This window comes from Etheostoma spectabile, chromosome 20, assembly GCF_008692095.1.
Source record: "Etheostoma spectabile isolate EspeVRDwgs_2016 chromosome 20, UIUC_Espe_1.0, whole genome shotgun sequence".
NCBI lineage: Eukaryota > Metazoa > Chordata > Actinopteri > Perciformes > Percidae > Etheostoma > Etheostoma spectabile.
Window position 1 is genome coordinate 21,847,084 of NC_045752.1, and position 9,682 is coordinate 21,856,765.

Here is a 9,682-nt window from a genome sequence, read left to right on the forward strand (position 1 = left end):
TATGAAGATGAAAAGCTTTAGAATATACACTGGTTATTGTCAAATCAGCTACAAACTTGAGTTATTTGGTAAAAATCAATTGTCAGTTTACTTTTTGTTATGGGAATAATAAATAACTCCTATGATTTATATGTACATGTAGTTTTGCTGAAATGATACGCCTGAGCCCCGCCTCTTCTGTCATAGCTCCAGAATGTTGAGCCTTTTTTGCCTGTTTTTTTGCTCTAACCTGAAGTCTGTTTATCCTGAGTTTCCTGAACACATCCCTGCTGACTCTCCTACTACACACACCTGCTGTTATCTGCAATCTGCCGTGACCAGACATCCATTCCCTGCCGGATCGTTAGCATAACCAGTATATTTAGCTCTCGTATCAAGCATCTAGTTTTTGAAAGTCTTTTTGCCTGTCGCTAACCTGCCTCCGGTTCCTCTGTCTACAGTTAATCACCTGGATGGAAGCTCACGCCTCCAGCCTCTTTATTTCACCCACTACCAACCATCTGGACTTACCCACTTCCATATTCATACTACAAATAAATACTCACCTTATTAATCCAACTTACTTTGTCCTGGTCTGCTTCTGGGTTGCAGTACTAGACAAATCATGACATGTTCCTCCGACACAGAAAGCAGATGAGATGACAGAGGCGGCGTGATCAACTATGATGCTGCTAACATCCTTTTGTATGTCAAAATTAATAAATCTTTATTTTCAGTTATACAAATTATCAGTTGTAATATACTGCGTCACCAAAAGCTACCAAGCTCGTTTCCATATATCGTGCAATAAGTCCATGTACTGACTATCGCAACAGGCCTACTTGTGAGAGCAATATCTGGCTTTTAAAGGTGCAGTAGGTATGACGTAGTGAAACTACTGATCCTATGCTGAAACAGACCCCCTAGTTTCAATGAAATACATTGGCACCACCTACAGCCTGTAGTTTCCATCCATCCATCCATCTTATCGCTTATCCGTATCGGGTCGCGGGCGGGCAGCGCTCCAGTAGGGACCCCAAACTTCCCTTTCCGAGCCACATCAACCAGCTCGACGGGGATCCCAGGCGTTCCCAGGCCAGGTTGGAGATATAATCTCTCCACTAGTCCGGGTCTTCCGAGGCCTCCTCCCAGCTGGACGTGCTGGAACACCTCCCTAGGGAGGCGCCCAGGAGGCATCCTTACCAGATGCCCGAACCACCTCAACTGGCTCCTTTCGACGCGAAGGAGCACGGCTCTACTCCGAGCTCCTCGGATGACTGAGCTTCTCACCCTATCTCTAAGGGAGACGCCAGCCACCCCTCCTGAGGAAACCCATTCGTCGGCCGCTTGTCACCTGGATCTCGTTCTTTCGGTCATGACCCAGCCTTCATGACCATAGGTGAGGGTAGGAACGAAAATTGCCGGTAGATCGAGAGCTTTGCCTTCTGGCTCAGCTTCTTTTCGTCCACAGGTGCGCTAACGGAATGTAACTGCACCGGCTGCTCCGATTCTCCGACATCTCACGCTCATGGTCCTCACTCGCGAACAAGACCCCAAGGTACTTAAACTCCTTCACTTGGGGTAAGACTCACTCCCCACCCGAAGAAAGCACTATCGGTTTCCTGCTGAGAACCATAGGCCTCAGATTTAGAGTGTGTGATCCTCATCCCGACCGCTTCACTCGGCTGCGAACCGATCGTGAGTGCTGAAGGTCACAGACCGATGAGCCATCAGGACCACATCATCCGAAAAAGCAGCGATGAGATCCCAGACCACCAACTGCAACCCTCCCCGCCCCGATAGCCTCGATATCCTGTCATAATATTACAAAAAAGGTTGGTGACAAAGCGCAGCCCTGGCGGAGCCAACCCTCACCTGGAACAGTCCAACTACTGCCGAGAACCGGACACAGCTCTCGTTTTGGTCATACAGAGATTGGATGGCCCTAAGAGGGACCCCTCACCCCATATTCCGCACGCAGCGCTCCCACAATTTCTCCCGGGGGACCCGGTCATACGCCTTCTCCCAGATCCACAAGAACACATGTAGACGGTTGGGCATACTCCCAGGCCCCCTCCAAGATCCTTGCGAGAGTAAGATCTGATCCGTTGTCCACGACCAGACGGAATCCGCATTGTTCCTCTTCAATCGAGGTTGACTATCGGCCGAACCCTCCTTTCCAGCACCTGGAGTAGACTTTACAGGGAGCTGAGAAGTGTGATACCCTGTAATTGGCACACACCCTCTGGTCCCCCTTTTTGAAGAGGGGAACCACCAACCGGTCTGCCACTCCTTAGGCACACGTCCCAGACCTCCACGCAATGTTGAAGAGGCGTGTCACCAAGACAGCACTCCACACCAAGAGCCTTCAGCATTTTGGACGGATTATCAACCCTGGGGCTTTGCCGCTGTGGAGTTGTTTGAACACCTCAGCGACTTCCACAGGGAAATTGACGACATCCCCCATCACCTCCAGCTCTGCCTCCACCAAAGAGGCGGTCAGCTGATTAGGAGTTCCTCAAAGTGCTCCTCCACGCCCTATTACCTCCTCGTTGAGGTCAACAAGGTCCCACCCTTACTGTATACAGCTTGGATGATTCCTCGCTTCCCCTCCTGAGGTGGCAACGGTTTTCCAGAAGCACCTTGGTGCTGACCGAAAGTCCTTTCCATATCTTCTCCGAACTTCTCCCACACCCGCTGCTTGCCTCTGTCACAGCAGAGGTGCAGCCCTTCGGGCCCGTCGTACCCTGCAACTGCCTCCGAGTCCTCCGAGACAACATATCCCGGAAAGACTCCTTCTTCAGTCGACGGTTCCCTGGACCACCGGTGTCCACCAGGTGTGTTCGGGGATTACCGCCCCTTGAGGCACCTAAACCCTAAGACCACAGCTCGCCGCGCAGCTTTGCAATGGAAGCTTTGAACATTGTCCACTCAGGTTCAATGCCCCAGCCTCCACAGGTGCACGAAAGCCGCGGAGGTGTGAGTTGAAAGTCCGTCGGAAGGGGCCTCCTCCAGACGTTCCCAGTTACCCGCACTACCGTTTGGGCTTACCAGGTCTGTCCGGAGTTTTCCCCCACCCCTGACCAACTCACCCACCAGATGGTGATCAGTTGACAGCTGCCCCTCTCTTCATCACCGCATAGTGTCCAAAACATACGGCCTCAGATCTAGATGAAACGATTATAAAATCGATCATTGACCTTTGGCCTAGGGTGCTCTGGTACCAATAAGTACACTTATGAGCATCCCTATGTTGGAACATGTGTTGTGTGATGGAAATCCAGGCTAGCACAGAAGCCAACACAGACAACACCCTTGTGTTAGACAGGGAGGCCGTCCTCCCAATCACGCCTCTCCAAGTATCTCTCCATCATGGCTGACGTGTGCATTGTAAGTCCCCCAGCAGAACTATGGATCCCCCTACTGGAGCCCATACAGGACTCCATTCACAGGTCTCGAAGAAGGCAAATAAGGAACGGAACCTGAGTTGTGGGGAAGACCCCGCAACTCTTGCTTTGGTTGATTAGGCACAAAAACAGTCAACAACAGTCAGGAGCTTAGTTTGATTGCCCATAAATCCATGTCTCCATGTTAAGTCCTCCAATCAGGGCTAGGGTGGGGCGGTGTTTGGTCCTGTTGTTGCGTGTCAAAAACTGGTATTTCACTATGCTCATGCCCACACACTAGGCTCGTTGAGTGGCCAGGTCCTGGCGCAGAATCGATCACCGGCGGATCGGCACCCTTTTGTGCCGGTTAGATTTGGTGTCCACCTTTGATCCCGACTTGCTTCTGCAACGTCATGACACACGGGAGTGGCACGGAAATCTCCCGGATGGAGCAAAGGGCGCGCCGCAGGTTCCGACAGGAGAACGCAAGGTCGGATTGCTTTCACGACTGCAAGAAGCCAAGAGCGGAGAGGACCCGGCGGACCCAGGCACGGCTGGGCACCCCAACAGCGGCTTTCAGTCGATATTTACAACTGATTGGTTACAACATGTGATTGTCTTATTAACATTTTACTGTTTTTGAATCGGAGGGATTTTTGAGGGATTGTAATTGCTATTTGTTCTGATTTAACGGACCTCTTATTCTGTCCAGAACACATGTTGTGTGGCTGATAGAGACGTTTAGAATTCAGAGAGACTAAATCTGTTCAGATCACGGATCATCTCCAGTCTGTTAATTAAAATCAGCAACAGATCGCATGTAGAGCACTTTGCCAGCTACTCTGTCATAATTAAAACAACTGGAAACTGTGTACAAGCTGATCTGGGGTCTGATTATATTTTCTTAAATCGGAATCGCACCACAGTGTTTTCATCACTTCCTCTCCAGCCTGAAGGCGGCTGGAATCGGCTGGAAACTGTCCGACTTTACCGCAGAATTTTGTCACCGCCCCCCGCTGCTGCCGCCTGCTATTGTCCACTTTACAGGCGAGGCGCAGTTCATCTCGAACAAGCCTATTAATTCTCCCTTGTGGGGGGAGGGGCTTAAGAGACCATTTGGGCTTTAGCAGAAAGGGGGGGGGGGACCAAGAAGTTGTTGTTCAAATTCTTTGGTTAAGTCCTGAATCTACACAATCCTACCTACAGCACCTTTACCTGCTTTTAAATGCAGTTAAATAGCCAATTGTGGTATTTTTAACCCATGTAAATGCCTTTCATTAATTTGCATTGTCCCCTTCTTAATTAAACTGAATTAAATGTGTGGGTCCACAAACATGTTGTATAAAGTTATAAAAGTCAGTAATATCAACAAATTCAAATGTAGCCTTAGAAGCAACAGGACTTTGCGTAAACATACTCGCCGACTTTCTTAGGAGAGTGGCGATGAAAATCACTAATAATTAAAACTACATCCAACTTTAAAACTCAGGATAAAAACTGAGGAAAATCAACGGGTTGGCCGGGGAGTTCGGTAAATCAATTTACAGCAAAAAGGCTTTGACCAGTGTTAGTCATATTAAGTTTATTGTAATAAACTATTTGCACATCCAACAATAATTATGTGCAGGTGTATTTGAAAATATCACAAATTTGGGAAAAAGTAATCTGGAAAAAAAGAAAAATCCTGCATTCTGCTCTTGCTACTAACGTTTCGGTCCCTCTGGACCTTCGCCAAGAGTACCGAGAGTAGGATATAATCTCAAAGTCAACACAATAAGTCAGTCCCTCCAGGATTTTGCTATGTTGCAATCAACCAATCACCGACTATTTATGTATTTTATTGTCTGACACAGAGTACTTTTTTCCTATTGTTGTTAAGTGGTCAAACTAAAAAATCAATCAATCAATCACCTGTACAATAACTACTGCATAATTTGACCAATAACCAGAGTTTCCTGCGACTTCCACCAATCCCATCAGTCCCCCGTGCCAGACTCTGTATCAGTATGTGACTCTGAGAGCCAATGACCAAGCGGGAGTGAGAACGGGTTGACATCATACGTACGTCGCCATATTCATTTCCTTCTTTAACGAAACATGTGTGACTCGAACATCTCACATTTACAAATAAAATGTAAAGTGAAAGACAAAATCAATTCAGACAGTCCTGCCAACATGTATACATTTTAACATCAATGTACGCTGTAACGATTCACTCTGAAGTCGCTGAAAGCGGCCGTCCTGTCAGCTCTCTGCAACGGGAGGGGCTGCTCAGTTCCCCCCGCGACTGACACACACACACACACACACACACACACACACACACACACACACAAACACACGGTGGATGCAGGATAAACCAGGATGACCTAATTTGAAGACAGCAACGCTTGTTATTGTAAGTGAGAACTTTATCAAACCGTATGACTGTGTGTCCCAGGCCAGGATAAGAAACTAACTAACAATGGAAAGATCAACAAGCTACTGACAGACATGTTCAGATTTGATTAAATCCACCAGCCATTTATATATTATACCAACATGTACCGCATCCTGAGCCTCTTTGGTAAGGTTACTAGGAAAACTCAGCCTAGAGTTATTTTATTCTCCTCAAAACAAGTTTCCTTTTTTAATTTAAAAGAACTATACAAAAACAATCTCAACTTTTTTTTGCAACTTTCTCTGTCTCCCGCAACTTCACTGCAACAAACACAACATTGCAACTTTTTACAAAAGCTCCTGCAACAGCCGGCATCATTTTGGACCGCAACAAAAAAAATAGCTGGGGGGTTAGAAAAGAAAGAAAGAAAGAAAGAAAGAACAAAAGAAAGAAAGAAATGCTGCAGAGGAGCAATATGATGTATGAACCATTGTAAAAGCTTGCTGTAATAACATTATTTTACCAGCAATGGTGCAACTCTCAAATGTTTTCTTAACATCATTGTATACGGCAGGATAGCAGTTTCAATGGGCTGAAGACATCTCACTCAGATTTGAGAAAAAGCGAGACAATCCAAAACAGTAACACCCTCTGGAAACACAAAGAAGATAATCACATAGAGATTACACTACACACAGCAGAGACCTGCTTTACTGCAGCTTGAGCTGCCATTCCTCAAGCCTTTAGCGGACTTTACACCTCCCGGCTGTGCAAAGTTCAAACAAAGGGAAATAAACTGAATCAGGCCAGTGAGCATGAAATCAACTGAACTGAAGGGGTGTGTTTGGGGTGGGGGGGGGGGGGGGGGGGGGGGGGGGGGGGGGGGGGGGGGGAGCCAAGGTGTGACAGAGGAGCCAAGGTGTGACGAGAGACTTTTCAGAGAAGCATGAAATGAATAAGCATAGTCAGGGCAATAAAGTAATTGTCCACCCAGCCTTCCAAAGAAAAGACAAAGACAAGCCCATAGACGAACCAAGCAGATTATAAAGGTAGTCCATATGTACCTGCTGACTCTAGTTCCATGTTAAACACGATGTTCATCTCAACATGTCTGTGGATAAATTACCAAAAGGCTTAGTACTTGCACACATTAACATCTGCAGCCTTGGAAATAAAAACATATGAACTCTCCCTTTTTGCAATCTATCTAATAAGAATCAGAATCAGAATCAGATATACTTTATTGATCCCCGAAGAGAAACTCTGTGTTGCAGTCACACAAATAGTTAAATATAGTATAGTAAAAAAGAGTAGAAATATAAATAAAGAAAAATAAGGAGTGTGGATATGTCCGGTATTTACATAGTTAAAGGAATATTATGATACGGTATTTACATAATTAACATAATTAAGGAGTTGCAATGGTGAAAAGAAATAATAATAATAATAATAATAATAATAATAATAATAATAATAGTAATGGTAGCAGTTGAGTATTGCACACATTTCAGGCCAGTGCTATTGCACAAAACAGATGATATTGTCCAGTTTCAACCTCTCTAAGTGTCTGTGTGTCACTATAAGGTCGGTGTTCTGGCTTTTCAGAGACTCATTTGATGATGCAGAGGAGGCTTTGGATGGCTTTTCTGTATACAGAAAGGATAGAAATAGGTTTGGTGGAGGGGTGGCAATTTTTAACACGTGACCACTTTCCAGTAAAAAAACGCCATGACCTTAATCTAAATGACAGTGAGGCTTCAGCAACTGCTGCACTCGAGGCCTATTTTGATTGGCTGTTGTTACAGGGCTCCAAACTCTACAATACAGAACTTGGATTGTTTGTGTGCCATGCTGGATAAAGCTACAGAGGAACCTAGAGAAGTGTCTCTATTAGGTGACCTGAATATTGATTGGCTATCGGAGAATTGCTCTCTGAAGAAGAGGCTGCTGTCGATGGCTTATACATGCAGACTATCCCAATTAACATTTCAACCAGCGAGAATCTTTGTTAATCATACTGGGGTCAAATCTTGTATTGTATTATTTATACTAATGCTCCAGATAGGTGCACCAGACCTATTCCGGTGGGTTTCAGTGACCATAATATTGTTCAATATTGCTGTCTCTAGGAAAACCAAGCTGCCTAAAGCAAACACAAAAAATCATTTTTACTAGATTGTATAAGAAATTTGATCAAGAAGCTTTTATTGGGGAAATAAATAGCATTCCATTGGCTAATGTGTGTGATGTTGAGGATGCTGAACCTGGTTTGAAAGTATTTATAGACTACTTTATGATAATCGCTAATAGACACGCTTCTTTCAAGAAATGTTACTGTTAAAGCCAAAAGTGCTCTGTGGATAGACGATGCCTTAAAGAATCTAATGGTTCTGAGAGATGATGCCAAGAATGTGGCCGTCTTATCTAGTGCACATGATGATATAAAACATTATCGCAAATTGAGAAATCAGTTCTGCAAAATGAAGAGAAAAAAAGAGAAATTATAAAAAGAAAATGTCTGAAAGTGGACAAGACAATAAACAAAGTAGGGAAGGTTCTGAATGAAATCATGGGTAAAATAACAGCTCAGACTACTTTTGTAGAACTAGATGGTGTCTATTTACTAGACCTTCTCATATTGCGAACTGTTTTAATGATTATTTTATTGACAAGACCTCCAAACTCAGACAAAACATGGACACTACTGTGAAATACAACTCAGAAGAGCTAATAAGTAAGGGCTTCATGAGGGGTAAAACTGTGCTTTTGAATTTCATGAGATTAATGTTGATAAAGTAGAGCGATTGTTGAACTAACTGGAAGCTGACAAGCCTGCAGGTATTGACCACCTAGACTGCAAACTGTTGAAAATATCTGCTTCATACATTTCTAAATCTGTCTGTCATATTTTTAATAGATGTTTGACCACTGGTGTTCGTCCAACATTATGGAAAGGAGAATTAAATACTTCTATTCCAAAAAACAAAAAGTTAACTTTTTATGGTCCAAACATCAGGCCTATCAGTATCTTGCCTGTACTTAGTAAACCTTTAGAGAAAATTGTGGCTGTGCAAATTCAAGACTATCTTTCTACAAATGGTTTGAAATCGATTTTCCAACATGCAAGCGGATGAAGATGGATGGATGGATGGATGGATATAGAGCTGGTCGACTTCTACTTTCAGTTTAACTTTTTGTAGACTGGCCGATAAAGCAGAACATATCTAGCAGTAGCTAACTAGCTGAACAACAACTGGCATCAGAAGTGCTGTAGCGCATTAACATCCTTTAGGACAATATAACTAACCTGTGTTTTTTAGTGGTTCAATATGTTCTCGTTTAATGTTTTTTGGTTGTTGTCTTCAAATACGTCCTCCTTCCTCCTTCTCATCAATCGGCCAGAGCCATAGAGAGAGTCACAGGTTACATACCAGGTTAAAAATAATATATATATATATAATTATGCTGTGCAAATACAAATGAAATCAATATATATATCATAAAGGGCCTCTGATAAAATTCAGAGAGTTGACAATTCAAAAGACGTAGCTATTTAATCAGTTTAACCATGGAGATACCTTCACAGCTGGGGAAGTTGAGCTAACAAACTAGCAGGCCATCGGTCAAAAAGTTAAATATTTTTATATACATATCTTGGAGCTATTCATCATTTTGTTATACTGTACAGTCCCTGACAAAAGTCTTGTCGCTTGTGTACAAATTGACCTGAAGTGCGCGCTGAAATATATTTCTATCAAGATTTATTTCAAGAATGGCTCATTTTAATCCCACCAGCTTCTGTAATAAGTTTCAGTGCAAAAAGAAACTGTCAAAAAGTATTTCTAATATTCCCAGCTTGGTAAAGCCATTGGGTCAATTTTTGCAAAGACATAAGTGTTGTCGCCTTTGTCATATGAGCTTCACCTGGGACTAATAA

General features: G+C 43.9%; 1 long non-coding RNA gene across 1 annotated transcript; it reads right to left on the reverse strand.

Moving 5' to 3' along the window:
• Positions 1–6,299: 6,299 nt before the first annotated feature.
• LOC116669851 (uncharacterized) lies at positions 6,300–9,139 on the reverse strand. The gene is made up of 2 exons (XR_004326876.1): positions 9,053–9,139; positions 6,300–6,396 (listed from the first exon to the last, which is right to left on the reverse strand). It is a non-coding gene; the product is annotated as an uncharacterized LOC116669851 (long non-coding RNA).
• Between the last annotated feature and the right edge of the window lie 543 nt (positions 9,140–9,682).